We start from the raw sequence: 26730 nt of genomic DNA on the forward strand, positions 1-26730 counted from the left end.
ATTAATTAAAGAATACCATTTTAGATAAATAGTGGAGTTTGTTGAGATGATGTTTCATCAACCAACCATCCACTTCAACCACTTCTATGTTTATCGTGTAAATATAATCCATTTTTATTATATTTTAAAATAAATTTTTAATCACAAATATTTATGTTTATAACATAACAATTCAACAATTATATCGAAAGATATCTATTTTTATCCTGTTTAGTTGCAAGTATGACTAGGATAATGGTTGTTTGTTAAATTTTACATTTCATATCTATAAATAATTACATAATATGCAAGATTAATAGGTATAAACGATTACAAACATAAATAGAAACAAAAATTAATTAACTAACACTAACACTGTTTAACGTAGGCTCCGAACCAAGGTACTCGGCATTAAGCTTACCAACTGCGAGTGACCAACTTAGATATCATCCCAAAAGACATCCGGTCTTACCCAGTCTGGTTACGGGCGTGATGGGCTTGTCGGATATTTCACTTTTGCCTAGAACAATTAAAAATGTTAAACAGTGACAAACATAAATTTACGATCATGACCCAGCAGGATTCGAACCGGCGACTATCGCAACAGTAGGTGGAGCGTCCTGTCGCCTTTAACACTGCGCCAACCAAACCGATACTAACACTATTAGAAGTAATGAATGCTATAGCACTAGGAACGTTCCTTCAGCTTGACCATTGCCCTATCAAACCAGCAATAGCATCTGTATAAAACGTTCGTTCTTATGTAGAAGCGTGCAATGCAGAACTATTGATGATATCATACCATAGACACTATACTTATACAATAAAAACATACAATAACAGTAAGGCATAATATCTAGCACACCTAATAGTTTTTTAGAATTCAAAATTATTTAGTCAATTTCAGTATGTGAAGGCGGTAAAGTAAAAAGTTCTCGGTCTGACACTGTATTTTATCATTCAAGTCAAAAATATTTTTTCCTGGGTTTTTCACACGTTTGGTATAGCATCAACATTAGTATTTCTTCCCGGAAACGAGAGCCTGAAAGGCTGTGGAAATATACATCTACGGCTCCTATCTTCTTCAGTGGATACGAATCTTTTACCGAAAACAAATTGAGTACAAATAATCAGGATAAAAGAAGGATATTACTACAACTCCTGCAATAATCCTTCGCCTGTATGTAGAGAAATATCAGGTCATGGATAAATTTAATTTTTTCTTCTTTAAATCCTGTCTTTTGGTCTTCGGTTCTTGGTCGTTGTTCACCATGGGCTATATCCTGAATAAATTCGTGTATAACAAGCTTCTTGAGGTAACAATAGTTAATACTTTTAATATGAACTAATGATAATGCACCCTGACAAGAATCATACGTTTTTGCTGATGAGAACATCATATTTGTGTCGGGTCGAGAACTTTTCACAATATACTCATACTATTTTATGATGAAATATATCTATTAGAGTATAACAAAATATATTTAACATTTTGTCAATGTGGGTGTGTACATTAATCTAATAACATTATCGAATAAACACTTAAAATATTTTTAGATATCAAAGACCTTCGACAATTTAAAGCGATTTCGACAGCTATTGTTTATTAATAATAAAAATTCCCTGTTATTGACAATAAATCTGATAACTGGTTATTGGTTGGTTACTAGTTGACGATAAAATTAGGGAACAATATGATTATCAGAATTTTTTTCATTTTTAAAATATAGTGTTATATAGGTCGTAAAACGGGTTATTCCGTAAATTATTTATCAAATTTTACAGTATATATTTACCTCTTAATATCTATTCAGTTCGTCGAATTCGAACGAATGAATTCCTGCAATAGTTAAATCACTTTATCAGGTGAAACATTATGGATTTTCCATAATTAAAATGTAATATATATATATATATATATATATATATATATATATAAAATAATGCAAATGTTTAATAATTATATAGAAGTTTTTTCTTTATTTGCTATTTTTTTATTGTTTGCGATTTTAGATAAAATCGAGTGTATCTTCTTCTTTGTTCTTTGATTTTGGGTCAAATTTGCTCTATTTGTCTAACATGTTTATAACATCATGTAGCTCACCTAGTATTAGACTAAAACTGAATTTAATAAATGTTGATATGAGTGGTTTCTTACATTTTTGTCAAATTTTCATGAACTTTTATCACTATAATTTCACTGTGTTTTACTTAAGTTACTCTTCGTAACTCCAGTTTGTATTTAATGATTTTTAATCTTTTGGTTCATAAAATTTAGAAAAAAAACAAATTTTTAATAATTATATAGAATAGACACTGGTTCTTTCTTTATTTGATATTTTTTTATTGTTCTCCCAAACCTAGCTACATTTGACAAGATTCTTTAAAATAACAATTTAATTACATATAGCAAGATGTATTCTTGACTAATGTAGAATATTGAAATATCAATTTGAAAAAGTAAATTTGTATGTCATCTTGGATTAACATAAAGCTGAATCTGTCAAGTAATGTTAATATTTGGAGGCTATGAAATTATTAGTTGTCAAGAATACATTTTTAATGTACCCTCTTGCTAAGAAACTTCAATATTGATACACGAACGGATCTGAAACCAGCAATTTATATGAAAAAGAAGAAGTGTTAAGGATAAGTAATGTGGTGAAAACATGTAAATGTTGCCTGTAATCTTTGGTAAAGTGTTAAGAAACATAATCATGTACATTCTAATAACCATTACATCATAATCTTTATGGAACACCCTACTTACTTACCATATCTAATTATAGGAGACCTTAGTAGCAGTAGAAAAAATTTAAATCTAAAGAAACGAAATTTCCGTTAGGTATTGGTGGCCCATTTAAGTCAAAATTGTGCACTTTTGTATCCCCTATTGGATCAACTCTCTAAAAACCATATAACCAACGCCAAGTTATTAATTCTTTTAACACTCTTCATTGAATTTTTTACTTGACCTAGAGGAAAATATATTATGCACACTCAATCGGAAGCACCTACTAGTGAATGATGGGTTTAGCTACAAGTGGTATTGTACATTCATCCCCTGAAAAAACCTTCAGTTGATCTCTTGTGATACTGTTTTGTGTTGAATACTTAGACTTTTGTTAGCGAATAACATTGATTGCATTTGCGTTTTGTTGAAAGCTGAATGATTCTGCAGATAGGTGGGAACAGCAGGCTAGCTATCCTATTCATACTTCATTTTAGGCCGGTGGGCATTGGAATACGTCTCCAATACCTTTTTTTTTTAAATTTTATGAACCAAAAGACACTCAAAAGTTTAATCAACAAAAAGGGCAGATCTTAATCATCAAATACCGGACTGGACTTACGAAGAGTAACTTCACACAAAGTAAAACACAGTAAAATTATAGTGATAAAAGTTCATGAAAATTGGACAAAAATATAAGAAACCAGTCATATCAACATTTATTAAATTCAGTTTTAATCTAATACTAGGTGAGCTACATGATGTTATAATCATTTTAGACAAATAGAGCAGATTAGGTCCAAAATTAAAGAACAAAGAAGAAGATACACTCGATTTTATCTATAATCAAAGAGATTGGTTTATTAGTCAGTTATAAAGCCTATGGGATGCAAATATGGGCTTTCACTAAAACACCAAACCAACTAGTGATACATCGTTGCGTAAACAAAGTTCTCCGATTAATTAGCCAATGTTTATTTCTATCTAACCAACGAAGAACTGCACGATGACCTAGAAATAAAATGGATATACGAAGCGATCCAAGATTTCACCTTAAAACTTGAAACAAGTTTACTAACCTACAGCAATTATATGTTATAGTTACTGGAACAACACGCAGGAAATCAAAAGATTGAAGTGAACCAAACCACACGATTTGTATAGAGTATAGTGTGTCTACTTTTAAATAGTTTAATTTAATTTTGATTCCGGAGATACTTACTGAAGTATTTATTCGGCATTCGTCTTATGCTGTGTACAGACCGGGCCATTCGTTGGCCTTCGATGAAACGTACATATTGCATTTCTTGTTAGGAGCAAAGGTTCGCTGTGCATGAATCCGTATTTTCCAACGGCAGATGCGATTATATTACCATATATACTTATACTTACCGTCCATACCGCATTCGTCGATTCCATTCATTTCTTTTGATGTTACCGACACTCTACGGATTGCAAACGAATGCCAACAAACCTTTGTTGGTCATCGTCAAACCGCCCAAACAGAACTAAAAATATCCCAACAAACCCATTCGTTGTCCCGTTCTATACGCAGCATTATATGTGTCTTGATGCAAACAGAACAAGTAATAAATTAAAATTGTACCAAACAAATCTAATATAAGATGCTATACAACACCTATTTTATTAAATATATTTCCTAATGATATATGTATAGTTGAGAGGAAATAAAGAGTAAACACATATATATTTTTAAATTATTTCCATGCTTTTTAAGAACATCAATCAACAACGGTATAATGGATACATCTGTTACCAATAACAATCAACTTAATAATTTTTTATGCTCAACTGTACCCATAACTCTAACATTAAACTAATCATTAGCGAATGTTTATAAAAATACATTAAGGAAAACATTTTGCTGTAATTAGAACTTCAATCTAAGCCACATAGAACTATAAACATTGACATAATGAGTTTTCAGAACTGGTATTGTTAAATTGATGTCAACACAACGACGTAATTGTTTACTTCCAATTGTTTTTTTGATTATGTATCGTAATCAATCTTGACGATAATGTACTTTAGTTGTATTGGTGTTTGATTCATTAACAAACAGTTCAGATTAGGAATTTATATTACACTTGTTGACAAATATTTACAAGACACTCTGGTACTTGATCTCTTATAGGATTCAATATTATATTTTAAATTAGGTGTTTAATTTTATTGTAGAATTAACTACTTTTAGAAGGTTCTTATAAAAAAAAAAGAATATTGAGTAGAAAATTGGTAAATTAAAAAACCTTGTCGGGTACTCGAACGCGCGTTTGATAGTTTGACATTAATATGTTAGTTTATCAAATGTCGTTTAGCATTAATATCAATGTTTTGATAGACTAACACGTCGTTTACATGGTTATAGAGAAAAATTGAGTGACTTGAGTTTTAATTTTAATTTAAATTTGGTTCTTCGAAATTCCGGGCTTATACGAGCAAGTCAAACTGACAAATAACCAAACCGCAAAATGAAGTTAAACGAAATCTATCACGTTGAAATGAATAACGTTGAGAAATATTGTGCGTAATCCTCATCGAACTGCAATATTTTTAACCGATTTCGAAAAAGGAGGAGGTTGTATGTTCGGCTTTATATTTTTTTTAATGTATGTTGTCAGTTGTTCAGTTTTCAAAATTCTTTTTTATTCGAAAGAGTGAACTTCCGAGGTGGCCCCATCCAAATCAGGATATGTCGGGGGAAGGGGGAAAATCGAGGGAAACGCTCAAATTTTTAAGCTATTTCGCTGACATTTCTCTATAATATTATTGCTGAACTGATGTAATGGAATACCGGAAGTCGCTCAGTGTACAATGCCATTCAGTTTGTTTTTTAAACACTAATCATACCATATGAGAAGCCGTAGAAGTATTGTAGATAACTGCTTCTATGGTACAGTGGTTAGACAACGTTAAAGCGTTCAGACAACGAGCGGAGGTCGCGAGTTCGATTCCCGGCGGTGGCAACGACTTTATGTTGTTGTTCTAGTTTTGTTAGAACATTTGCCAAATCACCTAGGTTAGGTAGCAGATCCCGACGCCTGAAGCATTTCTTATTTTCAATGATTGTTTCTTTATTCCTATTTTTCTTCATACGGGCTGCACCTTTACTTGGCCTACCCATTGCAATATTTAATAGAATTACTGTGTAATTTATTGAGTAAATTTCTAACACTAAAAAGAAAAAAATTCAATATTTTTAACAAGAAAATTGAAGGAAAAAAATAATAAAAGTTTAACAAATTTTATTTTAACTGATTAATACAAATATAATAATATAACTTTGTGACTTCAATATGATCAGTTGTTAGTAGTTAAAATAATATTGAAAATAGATAAATAGCTTTAGGTAGGTATTAAGCTAAACTTTGTGTATATAGTAGAATATAAAATACGTGTAGTAGATAGGATAAATAAGGTTTATATTTATTTTTATTTGGTTATTACAACGACTACTATGTACATAATTTATTTTAAAACGTTTTTTTTTAATTAGAGACCCAAGTTTGATTATTTTTAATTACTTTTTGAAGTCGGTTCAAATTCATCATTCATTTGAAGTCAGATCAAATAGATCGATTTCGGAGATCGAATTTAGATAGATTTTTGAATCAATGTGGTATGTCCACATCACAAGGCATCTATGCTTAAAAATGAAGACCCTGAAGCGTCGTTGGTACAACTACAATAGCCACTACATACATTGATTTCTAAAAATTATTGTTTTTTTATTAACTGGTCTCCTAGCACAACCATTATTACTTTCAATCGATTACGATAAATATGCTCTGATATTGATAGCAACGATTTAACTATCGCAGAATTTCTCGATAGGTTGGACGTTTTAATTCCATTAGTTTGCATGTTCAAGATCAGCTTCAGTACTCAATGAGCTGTCCGGCTGCTCTCCATAAACGTTGCTGCAATATCCGATGAAGCAAGTACAGTGGCAGCAACTAAGAATTAAAATCCGGCAATTCCATAGTTCACTACCCCAAGGTCGTTTCATATGGCTCATTTTTGTTGATAATTTAAAAGGGGAACGTTTCTTTCAACAGTTTTTCTCGATGCCTCGGAATAACATAGGGTCTCACATCTCAACTGCTGATTAAATACGTTGTCATTCCTAATTGTATTAATAATTTATTGACCAGCATTTTCTTCGTTGAAAAGCTAAAAAAGCAGGAATTCTGTGTATTAATTAACACTATGTTAGCTCAGGCAGAATAACGTCTGTCGGTCAGAAATGCTATACAAGTTTGTGTGGTTTGGTTCGCTTCAATCTTCTTATGTCATGCGTGTTGTCGAAGAGTTGTATTGTGTCCACGTTTCTGTGGTTTCGTAACCCTATATCATGCTTTCTTATATATGGTTTATAACAAAATTCAACGAAAACCTTTGTCCTGGCGGCTTTGGATTATTAAAACGTTTCATTTTTAAAATATATTGTTAGCGATCCATAACTGGACCACTGCCTGGTACCGCCTACTCCCTCTCCATGGCCCTTGGCTTTGGGACGCTTTGGGAATGTCGAGAATACGACAGAAAGCGACGCTGTATAAAATGCTAGTCCGTCCAATCTGCCTCAATGGAGCACAGGTGTGGTATAGGTATGTCTCGGAGAGACCACTTCAACTTCTACAAGTGTTCCAATCCAAAAAAGTCCGTGCGTTAGAGCCCCATTGTTTATGAGGAACGTCAATACAGATCTCGAATCAGGCATCCCGCTTTTGAAAAATTTCATGAACATGCTCACTATGAGGTTCTCCATAGGAACCTTAGAACACGACAACATATTGATAAAGTCCCTACCCGTCCACAAATCCCGGTAGTAAACAAACTACGACAATCCTAGTCGTCCAGGGTCTCTGTCGCCCGCAAAACCACCACACCCCGAACCTGAACCGACATCAGCCGAAGACCATTTGGTTTTTGGCTAATCAACCTAGTAAGTGAAAAAAATATGTCGATAATACATTCCTCGGTACCATCAGATACAGTTCACATCTCTCTTATAATAATAACAGTCCTCTTCATATTTACATGTTTATTGTATTATGCATTCTCTTATTTAATATATGTCATTATTCTCGTTTATATTTTTATTATTTAAAGAATTACTATAATATACGTCTTAAAGCCGCTCGGGAATTTTATTTACCGATCCAAATATCGAACAATATAATCAATTTTGACAAAAAAACAGCTTCTTGAAAATGTTACTGGATGTATGAAAAAGGAATCGATACGTTGAATCTGTAAATATAAGGCATTATACCTTTATCAAATCACCAACATTTGTATAAAGAACTTGTTATTTGCCAAAAATGTTTATAAAATATGAATTGATAATTTATTTGAAAATATTGAATAGGAAACATAGTTTAAGCTGCAAATAACCTCATTTATTTGTTATCAATTGTTTTGTTGTTACCTGCTCTTAATATTAATCTCAATCTATATAAGATTCTGTATATTTCAAAATTTTTATAAATCTACAGTGAAACTAAACCGTAAACACATCATATCACTCAAATATAAAAATTTATCAGGACAGTTATATATATCACACATCAGTAAGAATGTAACATATGATTTCTCCAATTACAATTCAATAAAATTATGACAAATGAAACGACATCGATCACACTTCGAACGGCATCAAAACGAATATAACGCCACGTCAGTTATCCCAAGTGTAGTTAAATAAATCAGGCAAGCTGAAAAAATACGACTATCTAGAATACTGTCGTAGGTCAACAACGATAAGTAGACTTTGATCGATTGCATTTCGTGCATAACAGTTCGGTTGCATTTTCATTTTGAACTGGTCTTTAAATATCAATTGTTATGAACTTTCGTACACGAAGTGACTAGATTATTTATCTATTTCAACGTAATGGTATGATATAATTATCTTTGTAGGTTAGTGCACATATACATTACAAAATAATACTTCTGTTACACGAGATATGTGTAACAGATATAATTAGCAGAAACAACAACAAATCATACACGTACTCTCGCTTACAATATGTTGTAGCGAAATTCATAAGCACATTTCACTATAATACTGATATTAATACCGCCATTTTCTAATTAATATTAAATTAATTATGTTCTATAGGTATTTCAAGGAATTTATATATATTCTGACGAATTTTTACTTAGATTTTCTATGTTATAATTTTATGTAATGAAACTATATAAAATGAAACTAATAAAATTGTTGAGTAATATAATAAGTGTTAAGGTTTCTACATCAATAATTTTTCATTGATCATTTTTTAAAATAACTAAATAATTTTACACCTCTCTTTCTTTCTTTTTATATTCACCCTCTCCCTTTCTTCCTCTCTCTTTTTCTCTCTCTCTTTCTCTTTCTCTCTTCCTCTCTTTCTCTTTCTCTCTCTCTCTTCCTCTCCCTTTCTATCTTTCTCCCCCTTGCTCTATTTCCCCTCTCTTCACCTCTCCGATAATTTTTTCGGCCCCTCTCTTTCAATTTTTCTGTATCTCTCTTCACATCTCTATGTGTCTCTCTTCCTATCTCTCTCTGTCTATCCCCTTCCTCCCACTCTCTCAAACTACTCCTATGCTCTCTCTTCCCCTTGCTCCATCATCTTCTCTCACTTCTTCTTTCTCTTTCTCTCTCTCTCTGTCTCTCTCCATTATTCTTTCTTTTTTCTCTCTCTCTGCCTCTCTCTATTCCTCTCTCTTTCTGGGGAAGGAAAAACAGGAAAAATACAAGATTATTTGATAATATCATTGATGAATATTGAACTCGGGGGCAATATTTTAACTATTAATCCATGTATTTGGACCAAAAGGTGAGTTTTTGGATTAAAAAAATTAATGCCTTGAAAATATTTAACACATTTTGAATGGTTAAAATGTTGGTCATCGTAAAAGTTATCACAGTTAGTTTTAAAGGGTATATATCACTCATAAACTTTACTGCGAGACAAACGTTCATTACAGTAAACTTTGTTTTTCATCTGAAAAGAATTGTAGCATTTTGACTAAAACATACCCCAGAGATGGTTTAGTATGTCCCAGACATGTTTTACTCGGATGACCAATTATAAAGAGAAAAAACTAAATACCTACATACCAGTCTAGGCTGACCAGGTGCATAGGATTACAGATGTAATTAAGAAAGCCTGTGAAGCTGAAAACGTATGTTTCAGCTATATTCCCAGATATAGCACAAGCCTTCGATAAGGTTTGTCATGACAACTTTGTTCATAAGCTACATAAAATGTTACCGAAATAACACATTGAATTATTGAAATCTCTCATTAGTGTCAAAATGTTTAAAGTTAAACAAGGCGAAATCTACTCTACAATAAAACAATCTAAAGCAAGTGTATTGGGGCCAATTTTTCACATACTCTGCACACATGATATTCCACAAATCGAAAATATCACGATGCTACATGTGCTGATGACATTGAGATTATTGCTGTCGGAGACAATATCGAAGAAACCAGAAGAAAATTGCAACAGATAAGTGGCAATAAAAATAATTGCACTCGAACTTGGAAAATAAAAAATAACAAAGTAAATATAGACAATAAATAATGCTACCATTTCATATAACAACAATGATAGGCATCTCGGAATGAAAAATACGCTGAAGGAAAATTTAAAAAAAGACAAAAAACTGGAATTTTACTGGAAATATAAGAAAATATTTTGGTTAACTCGAAATAAATCACAATTAATATGAAACTGATAAAAACTAAAAATGATAATACTGAAACATTCGGAATTCTTTTATGGGGATGTTCCGCGAATGCTAATATAACTGATTACTCACACCAAGGTTTTCAAATACCGACACTCATCAATAGTCACTCAGGAAATCAAGAGAATTGTAAGGAGACATGAAGTCAGATTCCATTCTCATGTCAATATCGAAGTAGTACAACTCTTGGATAATACCAGAACAGAGGAGTACAGGCTCGAAAGAATCAAACTATTTGATATTGTATATTTAAATTTACTGTTTTTGTTTTTTGTTTGATATATAAATGCATTTCACTTCACTATACAATATTAAATTGCAATTTATTACATTACACCAGAGACCAAGATAGGGCCATTGGGTCCTCCTAGATATATACTAAGTTTTAAGTTTTTGTAAAGACAAATTGTAGGTTGACTGCTAACAACTAGTACAATGTAATAAATAAATATTAAAATAAACTGAAAAGTTGAATTAAAGAAAATATTAATAAAACCTAAGATTAGCTTTAGTCCGATGTTTTTGTTTGCACCAATTTTGGGTATGACACTGATAATTACTAATCACAAGTTAATAAATTGCATTAGTGGAAAGGTTTTTTTACAACTTCTAACAGACTTTCTAAATAATTACGAAAAAAAATCTATTTTTATAAGTATCATACACTAAATTGAATCGACTAATTTAACGGATGTTCGTATAGTCTATCCAAAGTACCAGTGAATTCACTACATCTGAATTTATGACGACAACACGGTACAATATTGCCATATATAACGTTGATATTTTTCCCATATTAGTTTATATTAGTTTCCATATAAAAAACATTCCAGTATCACTACATAGTATAAAACAAAGTCGCCTTTTCTGTCCCTATATCCCTATGTGCGCTTAAATCTTTAAAACTACGCAACGGATTTTGATGCGGTTTTTTTCAATAGATAGAGTGATTCAAGAGGAAGGTTTGTATGTATAATACATGCATAATATACTAAGGCAACATTGCTAATTTTAGAGGTTTCTAACGTGATGTCGTAAATTAACCTATTTTTTTAGGCTTATTTAGCAATTAGCAAAAACGTTGCCTAACCCTACGAGTTAGATCAAATTAATGTACTACAGTATTGTACACCATAAAAAGGTCTACAAAAAAGTCCGCGATGGTATATGTTTATATTTTAGGGATAACCCACATTAACCATTTTCATTGTTTACTTTTTACGTGAGAAAATGACTTATTTACGAAGCTATTTTAAGCAATACGGCATTAATCCTTATCGAATTAAGTACCTTAAATACAGTGTGCAATTAATATAGATCAATATGGTTCCTTACAGCATGTAAATTAAACAAATATTTTCGGAGATATTACAAATTTAAAATTTGCGTTTAAAAATGTGTAATGTAATAAAAATTGTATGAATTTAGATATTCCAAAGATAGCAGGAAATCTTCATAGTAAGTATAGGGGAAGAGGAATTGTTTTACTCCAAATTTAATGCGTGCAGGCCAAGGGCAGTAATGAATGAACCAAAAATACTGGATCGATTTTAATCATGTTTTCATTGAGTGACATAGGCATATATATTTTATGCCCGTGCAAAGTCGGAGCGGGCCGCTATGTTTTTATATACAACGTTCATATTTTTTCTGTAGTGTATTTAATTTAGTATCAGCATTGCACCCGTGCGAAGCTGGGGCGGGTCGCTAGTAAATAATATAATGAAACAAGCATGCTATAAAATATAATTTATTTCAACGTTAAAATACATCTAATGCTAATACGTTTTTTGTTGTAGTAGTTTGCCATAAACCATGCCTTCCCCAAAACTCCAAAACTAGAAACCTGAATAGAAAAACTGGATTATAAACCAAATAAAGCGTTTCATTTCGAATTAGTTATTATCTGTAATTATTATTTAATCAACTGTTTCTTGTACCATTAATAAAACATCACTACATGACCCGTAAACTGATAAAAACACAGCTATCCAGTTGAGAGTCGTCGTAAAGATAAAAACCCAGTTTTTTTTGGGTGCAGCCGAATACGATCTCGCGACTGTGTTTGCTGATGCGTCGTCAGTTAAGGGTCAGTAAACGATAATAAATGAGAAAAATCATCAGATGTGCGTGCAGCGAGCGAGAGCGAGAAAGAGACAGAGAGAGAAGTGAAACTCAGCGGGCGTTTATGGCCTGTTGTGTCAAACGCGTTCATTAAACAGCTAATTACGTTTTGTAAATTTGTTTAAATCTATTGTTCGTGCTCATAATTTCCTGTTGGGATAGACAACGGGCAAATTTAAACAGGTTTTTTCGTTATTTATTGAACAAATACGATATATCTATGCTAATACGGGTTTGAATCTTTATATGTTTTTGTGTAACACATATTATTGATAAGAGATAAGAAATGGGGATTAGTTGCAATGCCACCTACTTAGTTTTTTTTAATTTAGGATCTTTACTATGTAAAATTATGTACATGATGGTCTTCAACCATCTTCAACCATATGGTGTTGTCGCTAGCCACTGGCCTTTCCCATCAAGCAGTGGAGGTATTAATTATTTACTGTTCTTTTTACTACCATCACACTGTATGACTTTTTTTTTGTTCTATAACATTAAGCAGAACGGCTTTTTTGTAAAACGTACCATTTTAAAGTTTTGACAAATCAAAGTACTATAAATAAATACAGTATGAAAATTTTAAATCATATTTATTTATTTATATTATTAATTTTATAAAAAAAATAGTAATATTATAGGTCAAGTCAAGTTTTTGCTTCAACTGTATTTTTTCCCTTCAAAACGCAATATTTTATCAACACGCGAAATTCCTTTTTATCCATTTTTTTACAATAACAAAAGTTGCCTCACTCAAAATGCTATAATTCACAAACTAAAGATCCGACAGCTGTCGAATTTGTAGACGCATCTTTTGCGGGTTAGGGCTAACTAAAAAACATATGGATTTCATTCTAGTAGCGCCATCTATGTGTCAGATCGGGGACTATTTAATTGACCTGTTATATTTACAAGTAGACAATGAATCAAAACAGCTCAGGTTAAAGTGGTCAATAGAAAAAATGAGCCATATATTCTGAAAGAAAATGACGAAATATTAACTTTTCCTCTTGTGAACACTATAATACTCTATCATTGCAAACCAGCAATAATCTGATAACATTTTAGCATTCCATCTTCCTTAATAACGCTCTTCTATCTATTTTAAATCGTGGTGAAAGCGTTCCCCTTGTTCGTCCATATGAATCAATTACAATATAATCTTCAATCAAAAGATCACTTTGATGTTATCTCTATCAGAGAACAAATTTATGAAATATATAACTGAGTAGATTTTTCGATATAAACGTAATTTAATACAATTATTTTAGAGGAACCTATTAGTCTGAAAAGTATCCATAGAAAACTTACAGGTATGCAGCTCTTTGAATGATGTAGAACATCCCTTCATACACTGTTGGGTAATATAAGATTCAAATAGTATAAAGGTAACCCGCGAAAAGGTGTATATAGATTCTGTATATAGATGAGACATGAATATTTCAAAACGGAACATTGCACTCATTGCAAGATGATTAAAAAATAGCATAAACACAACAAAAGTTTATGGAAAAAGAAGATTCCAGGGGGAGCATCGACAAAGGCTGTAATTAAGGAATGACCTGCAATTAAATTGTTACTCAGTAAATATATATGAAGTGTTTAATTGATATTTAGTTAAATCACTTTATTAGAAACAGGCCTGAAAAAGATACATAGATCATATTGCTCTATAATATGACAACAGAATATTAGGTTTTCCTCCCTATCACTGCATATTCAATCCAATCGAATTGATATGGGATGTAACAAAGAATTATTACAAAAGACGCGTAGTTCGAGAAGGACAAACAAGAAAGAACTGTTTGTATGTGTAGAAACAAGCATTGCCTGCAATAACACCTTTAGTTTGAACGAACTCCACATCAGACATACTGAAGAAAAAATTGATAAATGGTAGAATCGCGAACAAGTGTGACATAGAGTGGAAATTAACAGCTTAGTTATGATTATGATACAATGCTGGCAGTGGATGAGTCAGGGTGAGGAGACAACTAAAAGTAAGTAAATAATTATTATAAAATAACTCTATGATAACTATATGTGCATGGATATACGTGCAATTCTTCAGAATATACATGAATATTTGGTTTTAATGTATAAGGAGAGAACGAATACTGTGTTGGCAGATATGGCAAATACATTAGAAGGAAAGCAGTGTTTAAGTCCAATATTTAGTCGTATCAAAATGACTTGATAAGGGAACACTGCAACGAAGGGAACAAGAACCAAACGTAAAAAATAAATATGCCCTCTAATAAACTGAATAGAGATCTGGTCATCATCCTTCATGACAACGCAGGTTTGACAAGGAATAAATGGGAAAAATACGCTGGGAAACCTTCGAACACCCTCCTTATGACTTATGACCCTGACCTTTCACCTTGTGTTTATTTTTGTTTGCGTCCTTGAACGAATCACTTGGAGGTAACAGATTTAAAATCAATGAAGAAGTGTAAGAGTGTGTACGCAATTGGCTGTCAACTCGCCCTCAAAACTTTTTTTGAAGAAGGAATATTCAAGCTCTCAAATAGGTGGCGAAAATGTGTAAAACACGGAGGTGACTATATAGAAAAATGTTAAATGTGTAGTTTACCATTGATCAATATATTTAATTTTACAAAATTACCGTTTATATTTGATTCCCCCTCGTATATTACTATGATATACATTTGACGTCCAAAAAAACCTCCAGGGATGATACCACTAAAGAAAAGAACATGTCTAGAACTTTACCTCATAGGTGATGAGAAAAAAGTCTTTTGATAATAGATGCATAATTGCACAATTTTGTTAAATGTCAAAGCTAAAACGAACTAACATCTAAAGTTGATGTAACAATATTGCGACGTTTTAACGTCACAAGTTTAGAAGACGTCAGTTTACTCTTTTATTGAACGAGCTATTGTTTAGAGAGGCATTACAAATTAGAGATATTACGAGGCATTAGAAAATATTTTTTTTATAAAATTTGTGCTCTTATTGTATTCTAAATTACATCTTTTATAATATAATTCTGAATTTGAGGAAGTAAAAAAAATTAATGAATTATTCCAAGAAATAATCACCTCTTTCCCTTTCGCTTTTTTTTCCTGTTGGTATTATGTTTAATTCACGCTTTCTTCTCCCCCTTTGCTTTGCTTTATTTCTATCGGTCGTCATTTTTAATTCCGAGATAAAAATTTTCAAGGAACTTTACCAATTTGTTAGGCAACTGAGCAGTTCGTCGACCGAAACGATTTTTCAATTTTCTCCCGAGGCACGAGGAAATTTTTATAAAGAAAATTATGCAAACGAGGAGAAAAATGACGCGTTCAGACGCAGAAAGTCGTATTTTCGCTTTACGCTTTCGGGCTTTTCCTTTTTTGTCGTCTAAAACGATTTAATTGGCGCGGGGGTGGAGAGCGGTGGTTATTAGATATTAAGGGATTCAGGTTTAAGTCGAAAATAAACGTCTCAACGGGATAAATACACTTCATCCGTAAATATGTTTATATCTAATATGAATTATACCAACTGTTAAGAGAGTTTTCATTGAAATCACGAACAAATGAGGTTTCAGAGAGCTGGTGAAGTAGCGACCGCATGAGAGAAGTATTCATAAAAGTATTCACGAAAGAAAATAACAAGAGACGAGCTAGATGCTATAATAAAATATCATAAAAAATTGCTTTATAGTAACAATATACTAACAGGTCCTTAAAAATACACGTATTTTAAAATTTCAACTGTGTTTATTAATATTTTGCTTATCGGAAGTGCTATGAAATATTAACGTCAGTTATCATTTCCTAACCATCAATGCAATCATCTTTTATTTCGCAGTTAAAAAATTGATTTTTTGTAACCAACGGAAGGAAAAGATAAATAAAATAAAATGAGCTGGGCAAATAACCCAAATTTGCCCACAATTTATTCGTCGATAATGACTGTACCATGTATGACCGTAACTGAAATAATAATATTAAAAATAATACGAGAACTTTTATAGAATTGTAGAGTGAGTATTCCAGACGCATTAACCATGAAATGTGGTATAATATTGAAGAAGTTAGAATTATATATTCTATAATTGACGAAGTAGTTAATTTAAAGAATACACATTAATAGCATAAGCGCCACTTGGGAACTATATTATTATTGGAAGCATAATATTATTCACATTAAGTACCCTGTAATTCCTAAGACAGATCAAAAATTGTATCCATGGCACACCTAGTGAAAAATCTTACATTTTAACAGCTCTTTATTGTATCAAATTAACTCGTAACGCACAAATTGTTGCAGTTAATTTTGATAATGATCTTACAATCTGATAAATATGTGCAACTACAATATTTCAAATACATTAGAAAATCTTTGTTTTGACTTTCTTTAACGTATTAAGTTCTCCTATGAATTCTTAAACTAGGTCTTTGCTTAGTGTTTTTTAGTTTACTTGACTTTAGTGACAATATATGGCTCATACATTATGTGTACGAATTATTCCAGTTGTTTGAAACTTCTAGTTAGCATAACACATGTACTTGAAAAGTCCTCGGCCTACGTCTAAACTAAGCATATCAATCTTTGATGGTTGATTTTTCTTGGGCAGTGTCCGGAAACTCGGCATTAAACCGAATTTTTGTTTCAACTGTGTTTTCCCCTCAAAAAGCAATATTTTATCAACGCGCGAAATTTAATTTTGTCTATTTTTTTTTCACAGTAACAAAAATTGCTTCATTCAAATGCTATAATTCACAAGCTAATGATCCTAGAGCTGTCAAATTTCTACACATACAAATATCTTTTAAGGGTTAGGGCTAACTAAAAAACTTATGTATTTAATTCTAGTAGCGCCATCTATGCGCGCGCCAGGCCGAAAACTTCTCAATTGTGTGATATTGATTCAAGTGATATTCTACAAGCCATGTATATATAATGTAAACATAACAAATACTCCTCTGGGTAGATTATGGAACTACTACGAGTATTAATTTTAAAAAAATGGGTTAAAAGAACAAACCCATTTATCTTATATTGTGTTGTTACAGACTTCTCGAACAGAACCCACAAATCAATCATAAATATACTGTTAGAAGCGTGACAATTAAAACGAGCGACAAAAAAAGAAATGTCAATGATTACTTTCCCATTAATCTAGTTACTTATGAAACGTAACTGTCGTTAAACGCGATCGCGGTAATAAAAAGTCACGGACGCATAAAACGAACACAATCCTCGCGTCACGACCGGTCTCTGACTCATTCCGCAAAACGAAACTGTGCAAAATTAAACTGGCATAATTGTAAATTGAAAATGGCATCGTACAAAAAGCCAATTTAGAAATCAATTACCGCTACTCGGACGTGGATGCTGGAGAAAAAAAGCCGAACACAACGCACGCCGAATATGAGAATGGTCGATTCTACGGCGACGGTGGTTATGCAACAGTTTTTCGAGGAATATGTGTCAATAATTCTTCTTCCTCCTCCTCCTACTGTTATTCCTTTGGTTATAATAGTTTGTCAAATATGTGTGACGTTGTAAAGCGGGGGATATATCTACTAGTACCTTCATCTATCTCCAGCTCAAATTTTAGTTCCACGTTATGCTTTAGCTTTATGGCATATTGATGGCCAGATTCCATTTTAGTCACCATTAAGGAGGGAAAGGGGTGTAGGACGGCGTATTTCGGTTCATTTTTATGAATTTTTTTAACCAATTAAAAATAGATATATCTTATTTATATTTTGAGAACATATTGTACATGTATTTAAGAATTTATAAACAAAGGTCTTTGTAATCAAACAACGAATGTCTTCATCCTCATAAAAAAAATTGACAGCCCCATACTACGTCCCGCGCTTCATTCAATAGCCCGCCCGAACCGCAGGACTCTCACTAAAAGCTTACAACTATTAATCGTTTGTTTTACTATCGATTTTTTTTTGTTAACATCTTTATTAGATATGCTTAGTACAATCTTAATTATAAATTAATTTATTACTACATTTTATTTGTACTTGGATTAAATCACAAGCAAGACTAGTGCGAGAAAATACATCAATATGTATTCCTCAATTATAAAATTATAATAACTTAAGCTATAATTTACACTAAATGTATACACTTTATATGAGTTCGTATGGTTTTGTTCGCTTCAATCTCCTGGCATCCTGTGCGTTCTCCAGTAGTTGTATTACTTCCACGTTAGTAAGATTTAGTGTTTTTCGTGTTATAAAACGAAATCTTCAATAACTTCACAAATCCATTTGATTTCCAGGTCATCGTGCAGTTCTTCGTTGGTTACGTAGCGATAGGCATTGGTAATTAATCGAAGAATTTTGTTTTGACAGCGTTGGATGACTAGTTGATTAGAATTTTCAGTGAAGCACCATATTTGCACTGCATAAGTCCAAATTGGCTTTATGATTGTCAAGATCAAGTTGAGGGTATGTTATCTTCCGACTAACCAGTATAGTTGTTTTCTTTTAGCTCTAATGTGTTTTGCTTTTTGTCTAACAAGATGTTTCCAATTTAATGTACCACCAAGACACATGCCGAGGTACTATCGATTTATCAAAACAAGATAAATTGAATTTTTGAAGCCTCTACATCTATGTCTCCTCTTTTTTCATAATTTAATAATATAACCCTTTAAGAATATGACCTTAAGAGGATTTTTTTAAAATTTACACTATTTCAGAGATATATAGAGAGATATATAAGTGACGCGGCATATAAAAACCATGAAATTTTAAATGCGTTTTTCTGGAAAGTACTTTTCTGAAAACGATTGGCATGATATCTCAAGTTCTGATTCATCCGACTAATTTACTTTAAATTCGAGTGTGAGACTATTGTAGATATTGAGAGATCCTCTATCGTGGCAAAGTAAAACTATAACAAGATTGTGAAGTTTTAAGGAAAAAAAAGACTTTTATAAGATACGTATTAGCATTCAATTTTCTTTGTTTTTTATTTCAGATTTCTAGAAATGTTACAATCGTTTCAACGAGGACTCGGCATTTTTTGAGACTACACATTTTTGCCTATGTACTATTTTTAATTTTTTTTAAATCCCTTCTTTAACCATCAATAAATATCTAGTAAAAATATTTTTAGCCCCTTTATTTCATTTTTTATTCAGTATTATAGCAATCTAGCAAATAACACTAATAAGATAGTTGGTTTTATCTTAATTTCTTACGGTTTTACATGTACAAGTTACTTGTTCGACGGTAAATACTTTGAGCTTAACATCCATGTCACTGTTTCTAATATGCATTGATTTTTACATATAGCTTCACTGAACTATATCAAATGGGTTTTCTCTCTATAATCTTCTGACTAAGCCATCATTATCTAGGAACTAGAGAAGAGCTGCGTTGCTGGAACCTACGTTCTTATATTTGGGCACAGTCCTTGATAACAATACCTACAGGTTCTACCTTCATATCCTTATGTAGATTCTCTTTTTTATTACTTTGGCTGATACAAGCCCAGAGTTAAACACCATAAGTGGTAAAGCAAAAGCTCATTATATCAGATAAAATTAGTCCCCGGCCTAACACATATATGGCGCTAATAGAACTAAATCCATATGTTTTCTAGTTAGACTTAACCGTCAAAAGTTGCGTGTTTAAATTTGACATCTGTCGGATTATTATTTTGTTAATTGTAGCGTTTTGAGTGAAGCAACTTTTGTTAATGTGAAAAAGTGAATGAAAAGGAATTTCGAGTATTGATAAAATATTGCTTTTTGAAGGGACAAAATACAGTTGAAGCACACACTTGGTTTGATGCCGACTTTTCGGACACTGCTCCAGGAAAATCAACCATCAAGGATTGTTACGTTAAGTTTAGATGTGGCGAAATTAGCTCCGAAGACGGTGAACGCAGTGGACGCCCAAAAGAGGTTGTTACCGACGAAAAGACTTAAATAATGTACATAATGATTTTGAGTGACCGTAAATTGAAATTAAATGAAATAGAAGATACTCTAAAGATATCAATTGAACGTGTACATCATATTATTCACGAATATTTGTGTATGAGAAAGCTCTATGCAAAGACTGCTCTTTTCGAAGCAGTGTTTGAAGATGATCAAGCGTAATAAACCCGAGTTTTTGCATCGATATGTGACAATGGAAGAAACATGGCTCCATCATTTCATTCCGAAGTCCAATCGACAGTCATCTGAGTAGATTGCACACGATGAACCTGCTCCAAAGCGAGGGGAAACGCAACAGTTTGCTGGCAAAGTTATGGCGTCTGTATTTTGGGACTACCTTGAAAAATGAAGGATCACCAACTGCGACTATTACATAGCGTTATTGGACCATTTTAAGGACGAAATCGCCGAAAAACGGACGCATTTAAAAAAAAAGAAAGTTCTGCTTCACCAAAACAATATACCGTGTCACAAGTCAGTGAGAACGATGGCAAAAATCCATGTATTGGGACTCGAATTGCTTCCTCATCTATCATATGCTGCAGATCTGGCCCCCAGCGACTATTTCCTGTTCTCAGATCTCAAGAGAATGCTCGCTGGGAAGAAATTTTCGCCGAATGAAGAAGTGATCGCCGAAACTGAAGCCTATTTTGAAGCAAAGGACAAATTGTACTACAAAAATGGTATCGAAAAGTTGGAGGGTCACTATAATCGGTGTATCACCCTTGAAGGGAATTATGTTGAATTAAACTAACTAATTTTGCCAAAAAAATGTGTTTTACTATGGTAGGCCGGAGACTTTTCAATTGAACTGTTATACTGACAGGGCTGAAGATCTATCTGATACCCTGTACATTTTTTCTTAACAGATTGCTTCCAACTGAGTTTGGTTAAGGATTATATTTGACTGTTTATGGCAGAAAATTGAGGACCGACAACATGAAGTGTCCACATCTGTTAAGACCTAAATGAAAATATTTGAAGGAAATTCTAAAAAGGGTACTAACCATATTCAGAAGATAGTGGACTTTACGATTATATTTTTTTCCAATATATAACGCATTTATATGGAGATATCCAATAAGGAGTCTATAACTTCCAAAGAGCTGTCATTTTGCTGACAGTTCTTTTTGAAAATTTCAATAAATGTAAACAATAATTCGTCACTACAAAATCATGGTTGGCGTGGTCTAGGCGATAGAACGGCCGTGTTAATATTGCGATAGTCGCGACTCCGAATCCCACCGAGGCATGGTCGTAAGTTTATGTTTGTGATGGTCTAAAAGGTAAGACTACAATATCCTACAAGGAAAATGATCCCAGTTACGCCAGTGACAAAGATGGGTAAGACTGAATATCTTCTGGGATTTTTTTGAGTTGGTCACTCGTCAGTCGATAAGCGAAATGCCGAGGATCGTGATTTGGAACCGTTAAGCAGTAGGGTCAGCGCTCATAAACCCTAGTTGGTAAAAAGTCCCACCAATAAATAACAAAAAAATTTAATGTATAGAAAAAGTCAATCAAGATTAATTAGTATTAACAGTTGATTATTTCTCAATCAATGCTGTAATATAAAAATATATATGGGTTTTTGAAAATAATGTTTCACAAAGCGAAACAACTAGACCTCAACAAAATATCAAATCGAACTGAATCATAAACCCCGCTCTTAGTAACAACAACAATAACAACGTAAAACTACAGTTAAACGGCAACTAACAGAAACAAACGAAACATCGCGGCAGCGAACGGCAGAAAAAGCGAGGACCGTTCTTAAAAACCGAGAAAAATAGAATAATTCTCGGAACAGTCGATAATTCCTATCGGCGCAACGAAAGTGAATCGCCGCCAGCGAGTAAATGATATTTTTCTGACCTTGGAGCTTGTTACTTGGCAGTAGCGGCCACCGTACACCGCCAAAGGGCACAGACTGACATACGATACAGACATTTCGCTTTGCGTAATCGCAGTAGCCTAGGTCCTAGTCGAGCTAGAACAAAAATAAACTAATAAATATCAATTTCATTCATTAGGTTAATCGATTATGCCTCAGCACGGAACGGTTAAACATTATTTAAGCTCGTTGGTATCACCTAAAGGTAGGAATAAAGCTGAAAATATCCATTAAAATGATTTAGTTTTATTTGTGCGACCATTTTTGGAACACGATTTTCCTTTTTATCATTTTACTAAATGTATTACTTTAAATTCATTGCTTTGATATTTACCAACGCAGTGTTTTATTATTCTTGCATCATACGAAACATACAGCAGTAACAAAATATATCATATTAAGTAGATACAATCAAAAAACACCTGTTTTTCCATTAAGTGGTGTAGGTCTATTCAAAATAATGGTAAATCACGTCATTAATATGTTTAATGTATTACCTACCACAAAATGTAAATTCGTTTTTAGAGTCAGACAATATTTTGTTTGTAATTTTGTTCAATTTAAAAAGAGATAGATTGCTGTTTGATACGTTAGTACACGTAAGCGAATTAGAGCCTGCAAAAGTCGTTCAGTTATCAAATGTCTATAAGATCCTTCAAAATATTAGTTATAACAACTACATTTTATAAACCGACAAGCGTTGTTTTAAGGCTTTGCTTGTTTTGATAAATTTCAAATTGCTCATTATTGTTACTCCGATTGAAAATTCCCAACCCAGACAGAATTGATTGCGTCTCTAGTCAGTAACTTTGGACAGGTTGCTTTTGCCACTAACATTCGTTAGAGAGGTAAACATTTTACTGTTTCAGGTTTTCATCTCAAAAAATTCTCATCAAATCCTATCTCTCGAACAGATCTTTGCAGGTCAAGATCAGGAAAACACTTTCCAGTCGAAAACAAATCGATGCTGGCGTACCTCAAGGTTCCCCGCAGGCCCCAGCGTTATTTAGGCTCTTAATGTTGGATCTGCTGAGAAAAGAGCACATTGACATCGCGTTTTACGCTGACGACACTGCTTTCTTCACGGCCGCCAGTTTCGAAGTTACAATTCATGAACGTTTACAGAAGCAGCTCGAACATGCGGTCAAGTGGTTCAAATTCTGGAGGTTGCAAATCAACCCCCTGAAAACCCAGGCCATCATTTTCATCAATAATTCTATGCTGGATAACGTCATGTCCTTAGGTCTTCACTTGTTGGCATTCCCAAATCCAGAAAGCAATCTAGAAAGGCTCTGCTATCTTCTCTGATATGCCCTTCTAGCAGACTTCCCATCTCCATCAAATACTTATTTTACAAGATGTTAATTCGGTCCGTACTCCTCTACGGATCTAATGTCTACTTCAAGTTTGTTACACCTAGCCAGGTGAAACCGCTACAAGTTTTCCAAAATAAGCTTTTCAGGAGAATATTAAACGTTCCATAGTTTGTCAGAAATAATCAAATTCATAGCGAAACTGACACTCCAGAAATCAAGCACTTCATATCTCAATCATTCCACAAACAACAACTCAGATCAAGTTCTTCTGAAAACGCGCTTGTTCGCGAGCTGGTCCACATGCTGGGAGCTTACCACCGCGTCACCGCTGAGCTCTCCCCCTTGTCCAGGCTAAAACGACCTCATCCGTCGCTACACTCATAACTTTTGCCCCCATACGACAGTATCCAGTCGTGTGCTGACTCAGGTTCGCGAATCATTAGAATCGCCGAGTCCTCGCGCCCAATAACGTCTGCCCGGGTTTGTATCCCAAAATTTAATGCAGTAGCAGTAGCGATCCACAGGGGTCAACTGTGAGGAGGTTTCGGTTTAGTGTATTGGTAAGCCCAGAGGCAGTCCCACATAACCTGGTCCTACCAGGCATTCCACCGCCTGGTTTTTAGGCCAGAACAAAAAATATATATTGAAAAGAAACGGTCCTCATACGAAGGAAGTTATCATCTTGATGAAGATCAGAAGATTTGGTTGAAAGAAGATGATCTTGATGTTAGCTCTATCAAAGATCAAATATATGAAATGAACAAAAATAGTCAATAGTTTTTTCAATATTAACATTATATCAGAAGACACTGTCTGAAAAGTATCCAGAGATAGCTTAGAGCTATGAGACATTTTGTTTTTGAGGCATCCCTTAGTACTCTATTAGGTAATATAGGAATTAAATGGTGTAAGGATAGCCCACGAAGAAATCTGATAGAACTTCCAGGCATTGCTTTTAAAAAATTACAATTTTTAAAAGGAATGTAAGTAATAAAATAAAGCAAGACTTGTTATTTCAATTTCTGTATTTAGATGAGACATGGGCATTTCAGAATGAGATTAATGTGATCATTTAATAAAGCAAAGACTGTTAAGACAATAAAAGTTGATGGAAAAAAATTGGAGTACTTTGATTTGGATGAACTCGAGCTCGGTATTGAAGAAGAAATTGACACAACATGAAATCGTGAGCAAACGGTAGATGGATGGGAAATTAACAGCTTAGTTATTCTCTTGAATTAAATTTTCTGGGGGATTCTTTCTGAATGTGGGATTATGACTCAATGCTGACAATTTTCAAGAGAGGTTGGAAAAAAAGAAAGGTGAGCATATAATTAATATATGATAACTGTCGGAAGTTGTATTGTAGAGAGTGATTTATTTATATATATATATATGTATGTAGTAGTTGAGAATTATGGATGAGCATTACGTTAGAATGTATGAGAAGATGATGAATACTAACTATTTTGTAGATATGGTAAATACACTAGAGATAATTAAGTGATTAATTTTATCCCAAATGGTGTACACAACGTAACAGAAGAAACAAAACATACAGTAATATCAAAATGACTTGACACCATCGAAGGAAACAAGAACTCAACGTAATAAGATAAATAGCCTCTCTAATGAAAATAAAATAAATTATTTCGATATACAATTGTTAATTAGGTGGATTAGACATCCGGAGTATACAACAAAAGTGGAAACAACTAAAGGTGAGTATATAATTAATATACAACTGTCGGAGTTTGTATTGTAGACAGTGAACGATTTCTATGCATATCATGTGTGTAGTTGTTCAGAATTATACATAAGCATTAGGATAGAATGTATGAGGAGATGATGAATACTAACTATTTTGCAGATATGGTTATAATACATTAGGGATAATTAAGTGATTAATTTTATTACAAATGGTGTACACGACGTAACAGAAAAAACAAAACGTACGGAAATATCAAAATGACTTGACACCATCGAAGGAAACAAGAACTCAATGTAATAAGATAAATATGCTCTCTAATGGTAGTAAAATACATTACTTCGATATACAATTGTTAATTAGGTGGATTAGACAACCAGGGTATACAACAAAAGTGGAAACAACTAAAGGTGAGTATATAATTAATATACGATAACTGTCGGAAGTTGTATTGTAGAGAGTGAACGACTTCTACGCATATACGTGTGTGTAGTTGTTCAGAATTATACATAAGCATTAGGTTAGAATGTATGGGAGATGATGAATACTAACTGTTTTGTAGATATGGTTATAATACATTAGGGATAATTAAGTGGTTAATTTTATCACAAATGGTGTACACGACGTAACAGAAAAAACAAAACGTACGGTAATATCAAAATGACTTGACACCATCGAAAGAAACAAGAACTCAATGTAATAAGATAAATATGCTCTCTAATGAAATTAAAATACGTTACTTCGATATACAATTGTTAATTAGGTGGATTAGACAACCAGGGTATACAACAAAAGTGGAAACAACTAAAGGTGAGTATATAATTAATATACGATAACTGTCGGAAGTTGTATTGTAGAGAGTGAACGACTTCTACGCATATACGTGTGTGTAGTTGTTCAGAATTATACATAAGCATTAGGTTAGAATGTATGGGAGATGATGAATACTAACTGTTTTGTAGATATGGTTATAATACATTAGGGATAATTAAGTGGTTAATTTTATTACAAATGGTGTACACGACGTAACAGAAAAATCAAAACGTACGGTAATATCAAAATGACTTGACACCATCGAAGGAAACAAGAACTCAATGTGATAAGATAAATATGCTGTCTAATGAAATTAAAATACACTACTTCGATATACAATTGTTAATTAGGTGGATTAGACATCCAGGGTATACAACAAAAGTGGAAACAACTAAAGGTGAGTATATAATTAATATACGATAACTGTCGGAAGTTGTATTGTAGAGAGTGAACGACTTCTA

The 26730-nt window shown here is 32.9% G+C and overlaps 1 long non-coding RNA gene across 1 annotated transcript in view; it reads right to left on the minus strand.

Moving 5' to 3' along the window:
• Window positions 1-360: 360 nt before the first annotated feature.
• Window positions 361-26730, minus strand: part of LOC143194933 (uncharacterized) — a 33179-nt gene continuing 6809 nt past the window's right edge. The window contains exons 2-3 of the long non-coding RNA XR_013005409.1: window positions 22414-22528; window positions 361-499 (exon numbers count right to left, since the gene is read on the minus strand). This is a non-coding gene — a long non-coding RNA (uncharacterized LOC143194933). The remainder of the gene's footprint in view (window positions 500-22413; window positions 22529-26730) is intronic.

The sequence above is a fragment of the Rhynchophorus ferrugineus genome, unplaced genomic scaffold (genome assembly GCF_030347505.1).
Source record: "Rhynchophorus ferrugineus isolate W39M unplaced genomic scaffold, kcgeb_rfMv2 rfM1, whole genome shotgun sequence".
Classification (NCBI taxonomy): domain Eukaryota; kingdom Metazoa; phylum Arthropoda; class Insecta; order Coleoptera; family Curculionidae; genus Rhynchophorus; species Rhynchophorus ferrugineus.